The sequence below is a fragment of the Anticarsia gemmatalis genome, chromosome 16 (genome assembly GCF_050436995.1).
Source record: "Anticarsia gemmatalis isolate Benzon Research Colony breed Stoneville strain chromosome 16, ilAntGemm2 primary, whole genome shotgun sequence".
In the NCBI taxonomy this organism is placed as follows: domain Eukaryota; kingdom Metazoa; phylum Arthropoda; class Insecta; order Lepidoptera; family Erebidae; genus Anticarsia; species Anticarsia gemmatalis.
Genome location: NC_134760.1, coordinates 3,048,473 through 3,070,865, shown reverse-complemented (window position 1 = coordinate 3,070,865; position 22,393 = coordinate 3,048,473). Strand labels below are relative to the sequence as shown.

The 22,393-nt window shown below is 37.1% G+C and overlaps 1 protein-coding gene across 1 annotated transcript in view; it reads left to right on the top strand.

The window, feature by feature from the left end:
* The window catches only part of LOC142979199 (neuropeptide CCHamide-1 receptor-like), a 215,115-nt gene that overhangs the window by 1,046 nt on the left and 191,676 nt on the right, over positions 1–22,393 (top strand). The window lies entirely within an intron of this gene.

Below are 22,393 nucleotides of genomic sequence, written 5' to 3'. Positions count from 1 at the left end.
AAAAATAGGCATTTGGCATTTCTGGATAAAAGTCTGGAAGAAGAATGTAGTTAAATGTTATTTGTGTTATTTATTGTGTTAAAAGAAGAAATTAATGAACAAATTAACATCAATATTATTTTTATAACATTATATTTAAAAATATATTGATTCGGATCGGATAGCTTTGTAAAAATGATTAATATTTTTTTAATAAAAATATTTATTTACAAAATGAAAAAAATAAAACGAAATAAAAATCCTTTTCGGCGAAGAATTTAATTTTAATTGCTCGAAATTATTTCCGCAGCTTTCTAAAATTCATATGATTTTAATTTCTTTTTTTACCACACAATGATGCATTCACTCAGACATCCAGTATACGGGCAATTATAGAGATCTTTTCTTAGTCAATAATTAAGCTTACAAATATTTTTTTCGAGTTAAAAACGCATAGACCTTGAGTTCTTAGAGCAAGGTCACAAAGAGCCACTTGTGGAGGCCTGAATTGCTCTGCCTCTAAACTATTGTCACAGACGGCATCCACGACCTACGTGTTAATTCGTATTGCAAATATTTTTCACGTAAGCGGTTGATGATTTCCTTGTACATACGTCTTTTTGTATTTTGGCGACTATGCGTATTGTAGAACATCTAGAATGAAATGCTAAGAAATCAAATTGATTGAATTTTTTGTCTAGTTTTTCTTATCGTCTTAATAACAAACATCGTGTAAGCTAAGTCATACAGTGTTTTGTCTTTTTCACTTTTATACAGATTTGAAATTGATTGAAAGTGACCGAGCGCTGTGTAACTTTTGCTTATACGAGATTTATTTGTAAGAGAATATATTAGTGAATTTATGTAGATAATTAGTACCTATGTCTTTGTAAAATATGTGATGATCCCGTGATATTTAAATTACCTACGAAAATATTCTTGTTTTCTTTGTGTTTTTTGTGGTTTTTATTGGAATTGATGTAAGGATAGAACCAAGAATATTCTGGTTTACTTCGTGGTTTTGTACCATGAAACTAAAAACAAAAAGATTCCTAGATTGATTGAATAATTGAATGCGAATCCGTAGTCTCGGAACAAAAGAATAGATGAACGTGTAAAACAGAAATTTGAAATGGAAATAGCTTTAGTCCTTGGCGATTTTTGGTCTCTGCCTACCCCTATAGGGAAAAGGCATGATATTATGTATGTATGTATGTTTGTCTTCAATAATGGAAATGCATACATATTCAAAAATAAAGAATATTTATGTATATTCGGTATTTTTTCATATTTTAGCTGATGTCGGATTTCTCCGAAAAGTTATTAATGCGCTCACGTTACGCCAATTAAAGCTTACATCATAGGAAGTGCGTTTTTCCAGTAACTATTATTTTTAAGTGTAATTCCCGATCAGTTTTTAATCTGATTTTTGATATTTTAGTATCCGTAAACTAAGTACAAGCATAGACCGTAAATTAATATTTTTATATGTAACAAAAAATGTTTTACACACATAATTATTTAAATATAGTTATGTTATTTTGTAACAGCAGTAAAAGTTACATACTTCCTCCGATTTTCGACGCTTTAGCCGTAAAAATATTAATGTAGATAGGCCTAAGTAATTTATCATGTTTCTGTTATATTCGTACAAGCAATAAATCACTAATTTAGATTCCATATCGCGACCTCATCAAAAAATCTAACAACTTTTTTATCACTAATGTTGATTCCATAACGATATCTCGCCAATTATTTTTCCCACTTCGAAAAGCTAAAAGTATTGGTTGGAAAACTACAACCTACACTAAAAATAAACTGTGTGTAATGACGTCACTAACCGACAAATTAGTGCTATATTTATCAGCAAATTACGTTAAATATAAACCACAAATAAACCTATTTAAATACATCATAATAACCAGATTGGCGTATTCACAAATAAAACAGCATGCAAAAGTTCATTGAAATTATTGAACTCAAAGGCTTTGTTTACTTTCAATATTTATGTTCAAATATATCCAACAAATTGCTTTCATGGTGCAAGCACGTTAGTTTGACACAAGTGCTGATTGTCAAACTAACGTTTGCTTCGTTAGTACGAAGAGAGAGCTAACCGAATTTCCGAAGACAATTGCCACGATCACAAAAATTCCATACTAATATGTATTTGAGATAAACATCTATGATATTATAAATGTAAGGGTATGTTTGTTTGTCTTTGTATCACTTGAAAACGGTTTAAACGCATTGGATAAATTAAGGCAAACTGAATAAGGATGTCTTGAAAAGGAATTCAGCCATTTATTACTTTTTCAGCCGATATTCATTTCTTTATTGCCACATAAAAACAACATTAAGAAATAAATATCATTGAACCACTCACACACGGTCATTTGATTCCAGACTAAGCAGAGCTTTTACTACAATAACCAAATAACTGATAAACATAGCCAGGTTTAGAGCAAATACTCACCACATACCTAATGATTTGTCACGGGTGGGACTCGAACCCAATACACGCGGCACTACTGTACGATTATTGTTTACATAACATTAGACTGTGTGTAGAATTTTTAGTACAAATTTAATTTAAATAAGGACAATAGGTTCTTTATAGGTCACAGTAACTTACGCCTTTTCAATACAATTGGTTTATAAATAGTGACATATCTGAGAGTGATTTATCTCTGGCATAATACTGGTGACATGTGTCAAATGTTCTAAATGTAAAATTAGGTTTATTTTCGTTACATATATTATGGCATATGGATAGCTATATTGTAACAAAATATAGGTGAAGGTTTCAGTAGCGCGATTCTTTGCAGACGCTACTGTCAAAAATCGAAAGTTTGACATTTAAAATGTACTGCCAAAATAGTTCTTACGACGCCCGTCAGAGGCGCTGATTAGATTTTCATACAAACATTCTCGATGACTAACCGGTTGTCGGTAGGCGATAGTAGTAGAGATTCCAGCCACAGTATATTTATTTAACGACTGCGACGAGAAATGTGAGAATTTTGTACTGAAAAGTGAAAAAAGAAAATTTAAAAATTTGTTCAAAGTCAGACTCCGGATACAAAATAAATAATTCCGAGAAGATGTACAACGACAATTTTTCGTTGACGTCAAATACAAATTATTTATTTTTTACACATTTTATTGCTATTCGGAAATACTTTGAAAAAATTCTGTAAAATCCTTTTATATTTTAATCGTACAACAATCCATTTATTTTATTTAAATATTTATGAAACAATATGCGGATGACTGCACTTTTAATTTTTCATTCAGTGTGAAATTAATATTATTGAAAAAGTAACAACTTTTTCGTGCTAGTCGATAGTGATTAACTCTTTTGTTCAATTCAAGGAATTATAAAAGTGCTCTTTTTGTATTTGAATTCGGGCGGAATATTTATATGGAATATGGAATATATTATAACATGTTTGTAGATAAATTAAAATAAGCGAGTTTTAGTAGACTGATATTCTATTATTTACTTTTATTCCGATTCTTTTAAAGAGACAACTCCCGCACTAAGAATGCTAATACAAACATTCAAACAACGGACACAAAGTACAACCAGACCCAAAACAATTATTTGTGGATCGCACAAATAATTGTCTCATGTTGAAATAGTACCCACCACCTCCCGAGGCAATGGCAACCTAAACCACTGCGCCACGGAGGCATTCATTATTATAAATATGAATGTATAGGTCATATAACAGGTAGGTACATACATAGGTTATAAGTACTTCATAAATCATTATCGCATAGCGCACAAACAATGTGTCGATCATATTTGATCTGAAAATACAGACACGATTTATGTTCGACTAAAAATAAATTTATGACTATCTTCTGTCGTCGAAATAGTAATGTTTGAGAATTATTATAACACAATTCGGGTACATTTCTGAGTGAATCAGATGCAGTGCTGATAATGAATTTTCCGAATTTAGTTTAAGTAGCTACTATAGAACGACAATTTAGTAAAAAGCCTCGGCATCTAAGTAATCTAGATTATAATTAACAAATCTATATGTTTTCAAAATAAAGTGATTGTATCAAACAGACTACTGATAGCTGCATAAGCCTACGGGTCACTAATGTTTTTAGTTTTGAACTTTTATACCTTCGACAGCCGGGATCCCCACAAAACAAGGCTCTCTACTAAGTTTTGTAACTGAACGGTGTTTGGAAATAAATTATTTCCTTCTAGCTGACCCGCGCAACTACACTTGCGTCCAACAAGAGAGAATGGCTGAAACTTTTCCCCGTTTTTGTGACATTAATTACTGGTACTCTGCTCCTTTTGGTCGTAGCGTGATGATATATAGCCTATGTTCTTTCTCGGGTATCAAAATATCTCCATACCAAATTTCATGCAAATTGGTTCAGTAGTTTAGGCGTGATTGAGTAGCAGACAGACAGACAGACAGAGTTACTTTCGCATTTATAATATTAGTATGGATTACATCGGACTGACGCTATAGATGCCAGAACATTTAATCGAATGTATTCCATACTCCTTTATATACACCTCGTTTAAAAGTCATCTATACTAATATTATAAAGCTGAAGAGTTTGTTTGTTTGTTTGATTGTTTGTTTGTTTGTTTGTTTGAACGCGCTAATCTCAGGAACTACTGGTCCGATTTGAAAAATTCTTTCAGTGTTAGATAGTCTATTTATCGAGGAAGGTTATAGGCTATATATCATCACGCTACTACCAATAGGAGCAGAGTACGGGTGAAAAATGTTACAAAAACGGGGACAATTTTGACCCATTCTCTCTTATGTGACGCAAGCGAAGTTGCGCGGGTCAGCTAGTCAAAAATATAACACACCAATAAATCTCATCCATTTTCATCCAAACACAGATCACCGTATTTTCTAAGAAACCTTTCCCGCCAGGGGTAACACAATGGATTGATATAATCTGGGTAGATTTTAATATGGTTGATGTAACAAAAAGTACATGGGAGAAGGTTGAGCGCCCCTGTCCTTCCTCTCTTTGTAATCCTGTAATCGTCTTACGTGGAGGTTTTTATTCTAAGTAGAAAATCTTCTTACGACTATTTTCTTTTTAATGAATTACTTTAACCTCTTGTGATTGGGGTCAAAGGATGTATTTTTAGATGTACAGGCTGTTGTAAATTGTGGTTTATTTGTAGTCTCTTGTTTAATATTAAACTTTATGTGTAATAGTAAATTTCATGTGAATGTTCCTAAGATATATGAAATAAAAAGCGTAGTTCTTTATTTATAAATGCACTGTAAACTAAAAATAATTATGTATATCACCGAAATTTTTGAACGTGCTTTGGAACAAATACATCAAATTGGATATTTTTTTTTATTGTGATTGTAATTGTGAGTGATAGATCAAGATCAACGAGATAAAAATTCTTACAAGAATGGAATTTCGGGACCGCGAAATTTGTTTTGATTTTTTATTACCTTATGTTTGTATACAAATCCGTATTTTTTTAGGTAGGAAAGCCAAGAATGGGATAAAAACTGCCGTGATAATCGGATTATCGGGATAAAAATTTACTACTTACCCGGATCCCGGGTCGCTAGTTTCAGATAAAATCGTCATAAAAAAAATATCATGACGCCTTTAATACCCGAAGGTAATATCAGATATGTGAAATCGTAAGTGAGTAAAATATCAAAACAATTAAGGCCCAGTTAAACAGTGAGAAAAGATGATTACTGTATGTAGTAACAGTAGTTCCTATTTCATTCACTAGATGGCACTAGGTGTCCTCGCACGGGTATTATTTCTGGGTGTATAATTAGAGGTACTATACTGCTATTACATGGTATTACAATATAATGGGTGTTAGGTAGCTCTATAATTGCATTCCTGCCAAAGTATTTTCAGAAAAATGGTGGTATTTCATTGCATCTTTTGAAACATTCCGAAAAATATTGGACAGTTCCTTGAAGCACCATTTTCTATAGATGTTTTAATGCAACTCTACTTTATTTTTCTTGGAAAACAGGCGTGACATTTCGTTGAATAGTGGACCGTGATATCTATAAGTGAAAGAAATATTGGAAAACTTTACACAGTGGAACACAAAACTTCTGAACGCTACACCGCGGAATGTTACATAATGGAACGTTACATAGCGGAACGTTAGACACCGGAACGTTACACAGCGGAGAGTTTTTAAAGCTTTTCAAACACCATCAAAGATTCAGTTGCTCCGGACTATTTTCTAAGCATCACTTTCTTATCCAAACATTCTGATGTATAAACAAATAGTTGTACGAGTGTGAGTGTTGAGTGATACATTCAAAACACGTGAGTCAATTACAGACAGATTTCAGTTATGCTAAATATAACGCGAAACAGAATGTTTATGTGTAATTTCGCGCAATTTTCTTCAACGCTTTTCAAGTTCACTTCGTAATTTTAGTGGGAATTCTGATGTTTTATTTATAGGCTTGACACTGAAAAAACGTTTTTACAACAATTAAATTAAAATGTGAATTTTTTTCGACAGTACCAGATGTTTGCTTCTGATGGTCGTAGAGATTTAAATGATTTATGAAAGTTAGGGGGCAGGCTTTGTCCAACAGTGGGACCATCTAGAACTAAAGATAGGATTACCTCACTATGTATGCGATTTATGGCTAACCCCATTACCTTAAGACTGAGGGTTGAAATGAAAATCAATTCTTACAAAATATATAATTTAAGGTAAAAAAAAACAAACACGATACAAAAATACCATGCCTGTCTTTATTCCTCAGAATGTTTGTACAAAATTGCTAAAATAGTGTGGTGAGCCTTTTGACAAGGAAGTTATATTTGAACTACATAGTTTCCACATTCCGCTGTGAAACAAAACCGTGGCACGCGATGAAAACTGTAGAAAATATTCTTGTATCAAATAATGGCTTTTTTGATATTCATACAATTTGCTGTTTCTAATATTTAGTACAATAAATTATGAAAGTTGAGGAATTATATGAAGTCCTAGGGCCAGCAGTAGACGTTTTTTGGCTGACATGGTGATAGTGATGATACATAATCATAATATTATACATTACATACGCGTGGGAAATAATCCTCGGTAAAAGTAAAAAAAATATGTTATGCTAATTTCATTTAACATACTTTTTAATATAGCAACGAACGAAAGTGCACTAATTCTTCCTGATGCCACCTTAATCATCTGCAATACATGTATACAGGCCAATGACAATGCAATTTATTTCTTGGAATGGGCAGAAAAAAGATATGCTTAATTTCAAGGCACCTGCCAAATTAAAACTAGTATTGTTCTACATTACATATACATTACAATACACCTTCAAAGATATCGCATCGTTTTCAGCGTACGACTATTGTACGTCAAATTGATGGTCACTATTCAGTAAATTGCTCCTTTGACGGAACGTGTTAATCACTATAATCTAAGGAATAAACCAATGTACAGCATAGTGGCTTTCATAGTTGTTCACTGAGATACGAGATAGACCCCAGGTATGTTTTCAAACACTTCAACTTACTAATATCGTCGTTGACACTTGCCTGTGTCGTTGACGTCCAGCCAGCAATAGTTCGAGAGTCCTCCAAAATAACTGTATGACAGTTTTCCAAGCGATATTTTCAGCACATGACAATTCGCGCAACAACTTGTTTTTTACTATAAAATACTCGGTATTCAATTTTCGTTTGACATCTGTCAAAGCTCCCGACAGATTTTAGTAGATGGAGTATGTGCTCTACAATTCAGTTTTAAACTCTTTCTGTTAAATTTGACACGATTTTTTCCTACGAAGTGTAGATAAAATACAGCTTAAGAACTTTTTGTTTTATAAAGTTTTGTTTGGAGTATTTGCCCTTACAGGTTCTTTAAACAGTTATTATGGAGACTGATATGAATGTTCTTTTAGCGCACTTATTAACGCAGTTATGTTACTTTGTCACAATCAACGCCAGGTAATCGTAATGGGCTAAAGTACTGCTTATAACAATTATTTGTTGTATCAGTAATAGTATAACATTTAGAGCCTAGTTGTAAGGTCCACAAGATAGACAAAGGTGAGTTTATTAATTTTCTGATTAATATAGTCTAGTCTTAGGTCCTGCTAAAATCAAATAGCCATTTGTTATCAAAAACAAAAGATTTTAATGCCACTCATTAAAAAGGAAGAAATTTACCCAGCTGTGGTGTAATCATAACATACATTTGACTATTACATGGTACACTACCCATCATAAACATACACTAAACAGTCCATAAGCTCTCGGAAGCAGGAAATAGTATCTCATGTTAAGTTATATATAGAAGTCCATAGAGACCTCAATTAGTATACGCTGAGTCGGAAGGGCAGTGGCTCCCCGAAGGACAAGCCTTTAAGCTAATTTGGACCGTCTTAAGACCCTTGTGCATAGACCCTGTGATGATACAGGGTATTTGGAACTTGTGATTTATGTTATTTATATAATTATGTTTGTAATTTTGGTTTCTCAAGCACAAACGTTACTTCAAGATTTGATCGCACTAGTTTTTTTTAGTAGTTTTTGTTAGAGATTGTATTATGTCGTGCATAGGCTAAAAACTATAGGCACATAATATCACGCCTGTTATACTCAGAAGTGTAAGCAGAGATGTATGGTATACACTCATGTTTTGCCATCAACAATGATAGTCCCCACGTAATAGGAGGCCTATTGCCATTTACCAGGCATGTTTCCAAACTCTACTACTTTTGAGATATATACTTATATAAATTAGAAAATACAAAATGGCTATAAAACTTCTAATAATTTTAGCTGTACCCATGTTTCTAAATACATAAATCATACTTTATATATTATTGATTGAAAATAGTTACAAAAACTTAAGATATAACCAGCGTAATGATATAAAATAAAATTACCTAACACTAAGGTTTCTGTAAATAAAATTAAGATTTAACATAGAATAATCCTCAAATTACAGTCTCGGCTGAAACCTAGCCTAGTTTCTCATTGCACCATTTGCACCATTATTTAATAAACGTAGTTAGATTATAGGTACTGACATTTACTTAAGTAACTAAGATTTCATTAAATAATCCTGGTTAACCTTTTACTTAAAGGTCGTTAGATTTTTATAACTCAGTTCATCTCGTTTTACTTTACACTTAATATAATATGCTTTTTATGACCTTTAAATAATTTATTTATACCAGGAAGTTATTAAAACTAACATTTTACTGCAAGAGACTTCTGTTGGTCGATTCTAGGGGTCAGCCATTTCAGTGCGGCCAATCCATTGATGGTCGCGCTTATAGCTTATAGTTATAGAATAACTAAGTGTTACATTTTTCAGAGGCCATGGCAAATTGGTATTTGTAGCCAATAACAGCAGAAGCTAAAGAAAAAGCCATAACATACATAATTTTCCCAATTAATTTTTGGAAGCAGAGTGGGAAACAAAACCTATTATAGTTATTTAAAATTCTGCTTTCTGTATAAGAATTAATATTCTCGGTATTGTGTTGCAGAACATTCTGTATAACAAGATGTATAGATTTGAATGAAGCAAAGGAAGATTGTAAGGATCGTACCAAGTGGCGTTTTTTGGTCTCTGCCTATCCTTATTGGAAATAGGCGTGATTTTATTAATGTATGTAAATATTCTTATATATTATTAGAAATCCTAGCGACTTTCCTATAAACGTGAAGCCTTACATTCGTTTGATTTTGCTACTCATTGATTGGTGCCCTACTTAAAACTCAACGCCTAATTGAAACGTGTAATACGAACAAAGTATGCTCTGAACACGTGTACCTGCTTTATTAATTACTATTATTGTTCTTTTATGAAGCCTTTTCCTCGAAACATTGGACCATTACGCTCCCACTTAGTTGTGACAACAGCAATTAGGTAATTCATACTAATTTATACGTGGAAAAGTCTGACCATATTTATGTATCAGTACCTCGATTCTCTACCACTATCGACTACCGACAACCGGCTAGCTATCGAAATTTGAACATTTAGAATGTTCTACCAAAATATTTCCTACGACGACCGTCAGAGGCGCTGATCGGATTTTCATACAAAATTTCTAGATGACAGCTCGGTGGTCGATAGTAGAAGAGAATCGAGTCACAGATACGCTTATGTAGATAAATTACGGAAACAATTTTGATAAAATATTACATGGAGACACTTGAAGACTAAGTCCAATAAGAACTGATTAAAAAAAATGGATTTTTGGTAGACAATTTCAGTGTACGCAAATTTGAAGTCTGTACTATAACGTACTTAACACGGTTCGTATCTGTAGATAAATTTCACTCTACACTACCAAAATCGTTTAGCGTTAGCGTATATAAAGACTTTATCTCCATATGCCTTCAAAGTTCTCTTTAAATACGTTCTTAGCATGTAAATGAAAGATAAGCATTATTACATAGGCCAGAAGGCGTGTTATAAAATAAACTTCGGGTAACGAGTCTAATGTTTATAAGTCTGCACGTGAGTTCTAATCTAGATTTGTAAGTCTATTTTAGGTTGTGACGTAAGCATATTCTGTGATGCAATTTAATAATATTATGCCACGTCAATTGTGATGTCTTAGAGGAGAGATTATTTATGCTTCTTTAAGTGTATGTCTCTTAACTGCTACGAAAAAACAAACGAATGTTAAATACGATGTTTTCCCGCCTCGGAAATCAACCCTCGGGCATCATAAGAGTAACAATAGCGCGATTAGTTAATTGTATTTAACATTTTGGCTGCTTTTGAAATAAAACGCGTTATTTTTGTACCAGAACAACTAGTCTTACCATCATAATTACAAAAAAAAACATTTTTTTTTTATTCATGATTACAAAAAAATCTATTGTTAGCACTATGGTAGAATGATTATTGATTAACAATAAAATTAATCTACAATTTGAGTCACTGCTATCACACTTACCTGTCTCACTACTTTTATAATATTATATTCGTTTACTCTGGCGCGATTTCACCAGGGACCATCGAGTACCGGCCGATTGATATTTAATCGAACTTGAGAAATTAGTTCCTGAGCGCTGATTACATTTTCATACAAAATATCTCGTTAGCTACTCGTTCCTTGAGCATAAAAATCAAACATAATTTATCTTCTCAATACAGTCATAAGTAACTGCTTCTGTAGACTGGGTGGTTAGATATAAATATGACAGTTGATCACTGGGTCTCCGTTTCGATTTTCGTATAGAGCGCTAAATTTTAGCCCAGATTTTGTAACTTACAGCTTCCTATAATAATATAATTGTTGCATATCATTTTATTGGTCAAACCTATTAATAGTTATTGCATGTGCAACATTATCATACATTTTGTATATAATTTATGTTAAGATAACCTAAATTAATAAGTAAATATAACTTGTCTATAGCTGCTAGCCAGTCGATATTAGTGCCCCTGGAACTTGAAAATAACAAGATTTTTCTTTAAAAAGTATAGCGTTTGTACGGCGAAGCCTACCCCAACAAATTATGCCCAATATTTAATCTTAAACGAAGAATAGCTATTAAATAAATACTTGAAGTATCCTCTAACTTAATATCAAATCCAAATTACGATCGTAGGAGTTAAATTCCCTTTTGGCATTTCGACCTTTTAACATAAATACGTTCAGAGAATACTGTAAAGGTTATTACATACTTTTTGTCAGATTATTATTTCTGAATATACTTGAATCAGTTTTTGTAATTTCATAATATTTTTACCGACTTCTAAAAAGGAGGAGGTTATCAATCCAACTTGATAAAATTTTATTTGTGTTCCCTGATTACTCAAAACGCGTGAAACGTTTTTTTTATTATTTGAATATATATAATATGTGGGGTATTTAAATGAAACTTGTTAACCGACTTCAAAAAAGGAGGAAGTTCTCAATTCGACTCTATTTTGTTTTTTTCTTTTTTTAAACCTAGATCTTTGTATTTCATTAATAATTCTATCGGTTTTCTAGTAACAATCGGTCAAGTTTACAAAAGTCTTATTTTTATTATTTTCTTATTTAAAAAACACAACTCCCGCACTCAGAATTGCTCTTGTGTCGCAGGGACTTTTACAAACATACAAACAACGGACACAAAGGAATCGAACCCAGGACCTCCCATCGATCCCATCATCCCATCGATGATAGCGATCCCAATGGTAGATGGTGACCTTAACCACTGCGCCACGAAGTACAGAATCATGTACGAATATCAATGCAATCATTACGATATTTATGTAGTGAATGTAATGATTAACAATACATTGAATAGGTGCTATTTTCTTTATTGAAAACAATGCAGGAACAAAAAGAAGGTTGATTAGCACCAGTTCATAAAAACGCAATGAAAATTGGCGAGGTTTCTCAACAAAGAATTTCTTTTGTTTTAAAGGGTACCATTATTCTTTAAAAGAACTTTACAGATGAATATTACTATTTGTATGTTTGTTTTTACCGATTGCAATGATTATGATCGTATTTTTGACGAATATTGAGGCCTCAACTTTTTGTGGATAATGTTCTTGAAGTGATTGAGGTCTTTTTATGGTAGATATTTGAAAACAATTATAATTTTTGTAATTAATTATATGTATTTGTTGTCTATTTGAGGAAATTACGCTTTTCATCTTTTCTTTTTTGTGGCTAATAGTATAAATTATCTTGTGGTGACGCTCGAACTTTTAGAAGTTCGAGCGATTTGATTAGTCTCTTTAACTTCTTTTCTTTTTATGTTGGTAGGGTAAAAAGCAACAATGATGGGACAAAAAAACAAAACGAGTTTTGTAATTAAGAAAAAAAATCGTTCTCTACTTTTTTTATTTGTATATTCTTTACAAACGAAGCCGTACGCCGTACGTACATACGATTACATATTTTACAATTGAGACTCACAAATCGTCAAAGAAACCTAAATTGAAATATAGAAAAATATCCTTAAAAGAAATAATAAATTATCTTTCCGTCCGCAACAGTAATCCTAAACCGTTTGATATAATTTATCAAGTACTTTAATACTAAAGAAATAAATAACTTAAAGCCTAAGCCCTGCGAGAAGGGAAAAAGGTCATAATCCAATTCACCTTTTTCAGTTAGAGGTCATTTGCGTAGGTTGGGTGCATGTTGAAGTAGGTACAGTTGAAGGCAAAAATATGTAAACACTGTCGTGTTATCAACCGCATTTTTATAACTGTCCAATTTTTTTCTTTTTTTTCCTATTGTCCCATCGTTGAGCAAAGGTTTCCCTTTTTTTTTTTTTTTCCGTCAGGGAAACCAATCGGGGTCGCTGTAAAGGTTGACCCACCGGCTAGGTCCCCGCCGCACTGGGACTGCGCAAACGGGGTATGTGGTCCGCCGTAGAGCCCACTAAAAACCTGACGAGTGTCCAACCGCTTCCGCAAAGACGTGCGCCGGGATAACCGCAATAAGCTAGTACCGCAAGACGCACGCCATGCGCGGCTCGCCCCCTGTAGGGGGGGCCCTACCTTGGTGATGCCGCCTGGGTGGATAGTGACGGCATCGAACACCATAGACGATGGACGTGACACCACCCGCCCATCACCTATCTTGGGAACCTCACCTCTCCTGTGGGCGACGGAAGTCCCAATTCCGTCACCCGGAGGTTCCACTTAAGGAGGAAGGCGGCGCAGATGCGCCACCCGCCTGCGCCCGACGCGGCGTCGGCGGTTTGGGTCAGCGAGGGGATCGAGCTCCCTGACCCGCTCCGCTTCCTCCTTGCGCTTGATCACCTCCTCACAGAAGGTGACCATGGCGCTCCATGCCTCGCCACTGTCGACCATGGCCTGGCACACGGTCGAGAGTGACAAATCAGCTCCGATGACGTCAACAAGCGTCGCGCGCGGCTCCGACCACGCCGAGCACACGGCGAGTGTGTGTTCCGCCGTGTCCTCGGCACAGCCGCAGTGATGGCAAGCCATCGTCGACTCCCTGCCGATCCGGCACAGGTATCTCCCGAAGCAACCGTGCCCGGAGAGGACCTGCGTCAGCCGGAAGGTCATCGACCCGTGTCGCCTGTTGACCCATCGATCCAGGACCAGTCGGATAGCGCCGATGGTCAAAACACCGGCGCTTGGCTCTACCAACCGCTCGGACCACTGCCGGACGATCTCGTCGCGGCACTCACGCCGTGCGAGTGCCCCCGTTGGCAGTAACCCGGTCCCCGTGTTCCTCTCTGCCCTCGCCTGACGGTAACGTTCCGCCAAGGCACGAGCCTCAAGGTCCCATGGGGGAGTCCCGGCGAGGACACATGCCGCTCCAAAGCTGACGGTCACGTATCCCCGTATGGCCCTGTTCGCCATCACTCGTTGCGGTCTCTGAAGGACCGCAGTGTTCCGGCGATTCAGGGCATCCACCCAGATGGGCGCCCCGTAAAGAGCCATCGAGCGCACAACGCCGGTGTAAAGCCGGCGGCATGCACCCGAGGGCCCCCTCAGGTTCGGAAGCAATCTTCCCAGTGCCCCAGCAGCTCCAACAAGTTTGGGTGCAAGGCGAAGGAAGTGCTCCCGAAAGTTCCACCTGCTGTCGAGGACGATGCCTAGGTACCGCATCGACCTACCAACGCTGATGGAAACTCCGCCCACCACTAGCTGCGCGCCGACCGGCGGCGCCTGCCGAGGCCCATGAAAACAAATGGCCTCGGATTTGTCTAAGGCAACCACGAGTCCCAGGCGCCGAATACGGCTGACGACTTCGGCGACGCCGGTCGTGGCCAAGAGAGCCGCCTCTGGGTATGTATCGCCGCGGGCCGTGACGAGGGTATCGTCGGCGTAACAAGTCACGTGGACCCCCGCCACGAGTGGTTCCCGCAGCACCCAGTCGTAGCCGATGTTCCACAGCGTCGGACCAAGTACCGACCCCTGTGGAACACCGCACTTGACGATCCTCTGGCGCCACCCGTCCCGCGTGGGATACGCTACGGACCTGTCGGAGAGATAAGATGTTAACACTCTCCGCAGGTACTCCGGCACGCGGTGGTGGCTGAGCGCAGCGAGGATGCAGCTCCAGGGAAGCGAGTTAAAGGCGTTGGCGATGTCAAGAGACACCGCCACGACCACCCCTCGCCCTTTCACTGCGTCCCCAATCAGGGATCTCACCCGCGAGATCGCGTCAATGGTGGACCGGCCCCGGCGAAACCCGAACTGCGAGTCACAGAGATCCGGTCCCGGTCCCATTAAGTGCTCGGTGAGACGGGCTGCCAAAAGGCGCTCAAAGAGCTTGCCCGCCTCATCGAGCAAGACGATGGGACGAAATGCCGACGCAGAATCTGGCGGGCGTCCCTCCTTCTTGATCAGGGTCAATTTTCCCGTCTTCCACCTACGGGGAAAATTACCCTGTGCCAGGCACGAGGAGAACAGCCATGTCACCCTGGATTCGAGCGCGTTGGGCAGAGCCAATGCCCATGCCCGTCCGGGAATTCCGTCGGGCCCCGGAGCGGTGTTACGGCCCTTCAGCCTGTCCACCGCCCGGTGCAACTCGTCCAAGGTGACTTCGGGCGCGACTGCTTCCTCAAACTCCTCACTGTTGGTACTGCTCCCCGAATCCACCGCCGCCGCAACCGCAAACGGGGGAGGATGTTCCCCCCGGTCCGGAAACAGGCCTGCTAGTACCTGTTCCAGAAACTCGGGTTGGAGACTCTCCGTCACTGGGGGCTCCCAGGGGCGCAGTTTGGCACGCACCATCCTGTAGGGCCGCCCCCAGGGGTCCCGGTCTAACGTGTCCAGGAACTCCTCCCAAGCCTTGTGTTTCGCGTCCACAATAGCCGCCGACAGAGCTCTACGACAGTCCCTATACGCGGCATATAATTCGGCCTCGCGGGCTTCGTTGCGGCGACGACGCCGGCTTCGGGCGTATCGACGTCTGGCGATCACGCAGTTCTGTCGAATCTGCGCGATCTCCGGTGACCACCAATACACCTGACGTCTGGGGAGGCAGGGGCGGGCCCGCGGCATGGACGCGTCGCATACACGTGACATCGCGTCCACGAGCCACTCAGCCTCTACCTCCACGTCCACCGGGCCCTCAGGCGCTGGACTCCAGGACTGCACCAAGGCCGCCTCGACCAGCAGCTCTCGGTCGAGACGTCCCAGCACCCACCGCGGGCCGGCCCCACCCGGGGCCCGACCCGGCCTGTTCGGAGCGGCCGGAGAAGGCAGAATCCGATACCGGATATACCGGTGGTCGGATGCCGTCTCAACCTCCTCTAGCACGCTCCAGTCCTGGACACGGCGTGCCAGGGCGGCGCTAGTGAACGTGAGGTCCACTATCGAGCTGCCCTGTTGACGCACGCACGTGTTTACCGAGCCCCGGTTGGTCAGAACCAACCCAAGCGATACAGCCCATTCTTCCAACGCCTGACCCCTGGCATTAGTTGCCGGAGATCCCCACGCCACAGACTTGGCGTTGAAATCCCCAGCCACGAGAACGGGGGAGGGGTGTGCCCATCTGACGAGCCTCGACACCTCTTGAAGGAATCGCTCAAAGTCAGACGGGACACAGTTCGGAGAGCAGTAGCACGCGACCACCGTCACGGATCCCATTGACGCCGCCACGCATCCGCGACCCCTCGCCACCTTTTGAGCAAAGGTTTCCCTAAACTTTCCATTGGTCACGACTCTCAACCATTTCCTGCAAACCCTCCCAGATACGTGTGCAAATCGCCACGCCAACATTCTCTTGGTCTACCGCGTCGCTTACAACACTTGCCCAACATCCATTGTGTGACAACACTTGCTCATATAGGTGCCCTAACTGAGTGCATCCGATTGTCCAATTATTACTTAATTGTATTATTACAGTCTTCGCAGTATACGTTTTGTTACAATCATGTACAAACTAATTCTAATAAAGAAATATGTTTTACAATTCACATTGATATTTTCATCCCAGGACCTAATTACCTGTTTAGAAACGTGACAGCGTACACACATTTTTGCTCATAACTGTCCTCTAATGGTTCTCTACGCGAAAAGATTGAGAAAAAATAGGCTGGGGTAATATTTTTGACTCTTAGGTTATGAAAAAGTAATGTTGCGTGAAGTAAACTATCAATTTAAAGTACATAAACTCACGCCTTTGATCCATGGCGCTCGGCAGACGGTACTTTTATACTATGTGTACAAACTCCTTATGTTTCTTTCATATAGGTACTTTTTGCTTAAACCATTGATGGTTTACCGACCGGTAAGCGCAACTATATGCGCCTTAATATAAGCTACATAAATCATTATACACTGCCTTGTTCTTGCACAAGAGCTTGTACCTATCTCCTGCGTAGTACTTAGGTTATACATTACATTAGGTATTACGTTACGTAACGGTACTGCACGGTAGCTTGATCTTAATTAAGTATGGCAATATTAATATATGTATATATTATTATCCATATTCCTTGTAGATATTATAAATGTGCAAGCAATTTACCTTTTCTTTTTACCTTTATGTCAAAACTGTTGGATCAATTCTAAAACAGTTGATGAGATGATTAAGTATACCGGTAATATACGGGTTATTATTATTTAACAAAAACGCGGCCAGACTTGTGGGCTATACAGCTAGTTGATGATGAAATTAAGCCTAACATCGAAAGTAGGCTAAAATTGAAAGAAATGTCGGTAACATAATTCTATATAGTCGGAGTTATCAACAGTTTGATATTTAAAATGTATTACAAAATTAGTTTCACCGGCTTCCGTTAGAGGCGCTGATTATTTGAGATTTTCATACAAAACTTCCAGGAAGCTAAACAGTTGTCGATAGTCGTGCTACAGCATATAATAATGTCTACTAAACTAACGAAAATGTCATACAGCTTAATTTTATTAACACGTGTCTAGTCTAAACAATATTTAATTATAATTTCTATGAACAAAATCTCATTAAGTGGTCCGCGAATTATACAAAGAAATGAGGTAGAGTATTATAGATGTAGTAATATTAAGTTATTTCGTGTTTAAACAGTTAGTTGTTGATTTAGGATATGTTATTATGTTTAAAACATGAGGAGGAACTAGGAAATGGAATGTCTATTATGAATAGTAATAGGAGGCCGAAAATAGATGATGTGTGTTTTATGAATACATTATTTCTATGGTTAAGGTGAAGGTCATGCCATAGCTACCTACTGATACTGTCGTGGATTCGATTCCCTCTCGAAAGTTTTTGTAGCAACGGAAATTTTGGGTTTTCAAATCTTACAGTAGTCGTTTATTTTTGTAAATTTCAGAGACGCCATTATATTTGATTCTGTATGCTATATTACACTTTACAATATATTAAAAAATGTTTAGTTTATTATACAAAAGTTAATTAACTGGTTATAAAATTACCTAAAAAAATTACATCTTAATGTTAGCGCTTTATCTGCCGTTTTATATAAAAAAAAACACACACACATTCCCAGGTCACTGCAGCTTAAATTAACTTCGTAATTTTAATTTAGAGTACCACTGTTTTCAGTAATAAAGCTTAAAACTACAAGATAAATGAATTACGGTCGCACGTCTCATGTCACCGAACCGCACATTACTCTCTTGAGTTGTAATAATTAAATTCAATAAAATCGTTTTGTAAAATAAATTGACTTTTAGTACCAATATGCGGTTCAACTTTGGTGTGAAAGTTTTACTTACCTTAAGACTATAATTACTCTTATATACACGTTTATTTCGTCATATTAGTCCAGTCAGTGTGCCGTAGAACACTATGAGAGCTTGTTGAAATTCACGGCTACGACGCCGCGCTGTGTGATAAAAAAAAAGAATTAAGCAGTAAGAAAGTAGTGAAGATTTGATACAAAGACTATGTTCTAGTATCATTATTAGTGTTTTATTTTAAACTTCACGCCTCTTATAACCGTAGGTGAAGGTAGAAGTTTTAATGTATGCAATATTGGGAGGCAGTCTTTTGCCATATATATGAAGCACATCATTAAATAGCGTGCCTGATATATGACTATATACTACCAGTTACGTTAGACAGTATCGTATTTTTATATCCCAATACACAATACAGCATATAAATATAACTTTGGAAATATTATCTACTACTCATACTATTTATTTTTATTTGCTTGGCTTATATTGCTTGGCTGAAGACACTACAGTCTTCCAGTCTTTTCCAATTTTCTACGAGACAACAGAACAGTTGCCTGTCGTATAAAAGCTTGATACCTAAAAGTATCTAGTTCCTTTATCAATATATTTAGACAACAAATCCATTCTCGTTGTTGAAAGGAAATCTAATACTTTCATTGACAGCTATTCCGTGGGTGGAAAGGTACTGATTGGCTGAATTAAGCGATTTTGGCTCGTAAAACTGATTTACATAAAGCTTATTTCTGTTTGAAGGTATTTTGGCCTTAATGCTTTGTTTTAGGTAGCCTAATATCAGGTTGTAATTAAATTGGGCTGGGATTTTAGTTTAAAGTGACTTTTTTTTAACAATACGTAAGTACATGCATGCATGCTATGCTAAAGCACCATTCAGCAGAAATAAATAATGCTTGTATAACACATCGTAATTGTTATTGTATTTCTACCAAATTTTATCTAAAATGATGCAGTAATTTAGCGATGAAATCGTAACGAACAGGCGAAGTTACTTAATATAAACATATAGTTCTTTCTGCAATAAAGTACGAACCTTGTTCCATTATTGTCTTTATTTGTCGTTGATAAAAGTATAAAATTACAATTATGTTTTGAAAAAACGCTGTTATTTTATTTCAGCAGTAAAGAATAAATTCCTATTTCAGTAGGTATTGAAAAATTAAAGGAAAATCCCAAATACATTTAGTACCTTTCTGTAAGACAGCAAGTTTCCTGTTCGACATAATTTATCGTTTAACGTAGCAATAACATTTATTTTTAAAAAGTACATAGATCCAATGATTTATATATTCTAATAAAAGTCTGTATACAATCAATCATTACATTGTATGTTTATTTTTGTGGCAATAAACCTTTCAGTTAGTTTTTACGACTGGCAACTAATACCTTCTGTTATTTTTTAAATCCCTCTAGAGTTGAGGAAGTAAACAGTTTTATTCACTGAATGAAATCAAGAGTGATAAATAGAACCGAAATAGTTTACGAGTAGAGTTTATCGTAGACATGGTGTTTTTGCAAACTTAGGCTTCATTTTCTTCTACGCTAACGTCTGGCACATACGTCGCGTACGTCGGTCGAACGTACGAGTATAAACAATGGTTAATGTGACACTGCACAGCGACGCTAGCAAATGTATTCATGCATAAAGCGACTGAAACAGTGTGCGTTACTGACCCACGCAACCGTCGACTGCGTAAGAGGAAATGAAGCCTAAATGTATACGGATTGACAGAATTCAGTTTATATAGATTGTAATAATTTTATAAAACCCAGCGAGATATTGATTCTGTCATTCCAATAAAAAAAGGAAATTTTAAAAGCTATATATAAATAAATAATAAACTATAAATTTTATAAGCTTTCATTATTAAAAGCCGAGTAACAGTTATTACTCATATTATTATGTGACGAGAACAAAGATAAGTTTTAAGTCTTAAGGGATTATTCAGTAGTCCAGAAAATAACAATGGCAGTGTACGGTAATAAGTTTATTTACATTTTAATATCCCAGTAGATTCAGAGATTCGAGATATCCGAACTATCCTCCAATCGAAGCAATGCATGCGGATAGTTTGAAAGTTATCTACCGTTGTAGACTGCAGGCAATGGGAAAACTTGTTAACACATTATTGGTTAAACAAACTTTAGCATTTTTTGTAGACTACACACACTCTTCGCCAATCAAGAAATTTATTCATAAAAAGCGTTACTGCAAAAGTCCTTTTCTACTAATTATTATGTTTAAATCTAATTTGTTTAGTCCATCAAATTAAATAAAACCATTTAAAATAAATTAAAAGAGCCCTGAGTGCCAATTTCACGACTGGCAATGATAAAAGAAACTCAGAATTTAGAACATCAGTGCCTCGCAGGCGACCGTACCTTAAACCTTAAATTATCGAAACATACATCCGAATGCAAGCCTCACAAGTTCACAAAATCTTTCTTTAAATTCCTTAACAAACAAACAAACACAAAATTAATATCCTCCATACAACACCCTGAGGACACTAATGTGAAACCATCATCATTAGTCACTCAGAGCATTCAGTAACTTGTCAAGCGCCTCGGGGGAAAAGGATTTTGTTTCCTCACTGCCACTCGCATGTACAAAGTTTGTACAAAAATATACTTACCCTTTCGTATAATTTGATTATACAACTTTTTTGCAAGTTTGACAAAGGGATTGGAGTTTCTAATGTGTTATGATGGGTTGTATGAAAAATATATTTTTTTGTTAAGTTAACGCCTGTTTACCTTCTATATTATGCCTAATGTTATTCTAAACAAATTTAACTCATTATTGTCCTATTATTGAGCATAGGTATTTTTCCGAAATAAGGAAAGGATTAGGCCTTGAGTTCACCGAGTGCGGGTGGAGACTTTGTATTCCGTTGAGAACTTTTGGTCAAAGAATAAAATGATCTCCTGACATACTTTATCTTTGATGCATTTGATTTAGGGGTTTTTTGTCTAGTATTATCTACCTATGTGGTATTACACGGGATTAACATTCGCATTAATCAATGTGTAAAATTTTCATACTATAAGTTTATATAAAATATATTGCGCAAGATGAAATATGGCCATTTACAGCTATATCAGAGGGCAGTGTTCTAATTTAAAAACGTTGTAGTTATGCAAGACACAAAAACACATAACAAATTTTTCATTCCAAACATTAAAAGCAGCGCTAGTGAAAGCGTAACAGCAAAATATATTTCCTCTCGAATAAAAGTTTACAATGGTTGGCTAGTAAAGTTGTAGTGAAAACGATTTATAAAGTACCATTTATTACTATAGGACGAGTAACCTAAAATATAACGGTGATAATTATAATTGATGCATATTCTAAATCCCTGGGCGAGTGTAATTAAGCTTATCTTTGCTTCCCTCGCGGACCATTCATTTTGATGGTGCGATTATGTCGTTAAAATAATGTAATAGATATTGTACAAATAACTGTTTTTTTATTTGACATTAGTTTTTATGCATAATGATGATGTGTTTTTATTTATAAGAAATTACAATTCTTATTAAGTTAACTCCAATGCCAATATTCTTTTCTTTATTTTAATCTATACTAATATAATAAAGCTGAAGAGTTTGTTTGTTTGTTTGATTGTTTGTTTGTTTGAACGCGCTAATCTCAGGAACTACTGGTCCGATTTTAAAAAATTCTTTCAGTGTTAGATAGCCCATTTATCGAGGAAGGCTATAGGCTATATTTAATCACGCTACGACCAATAGGAGCGGAGTAGCAAC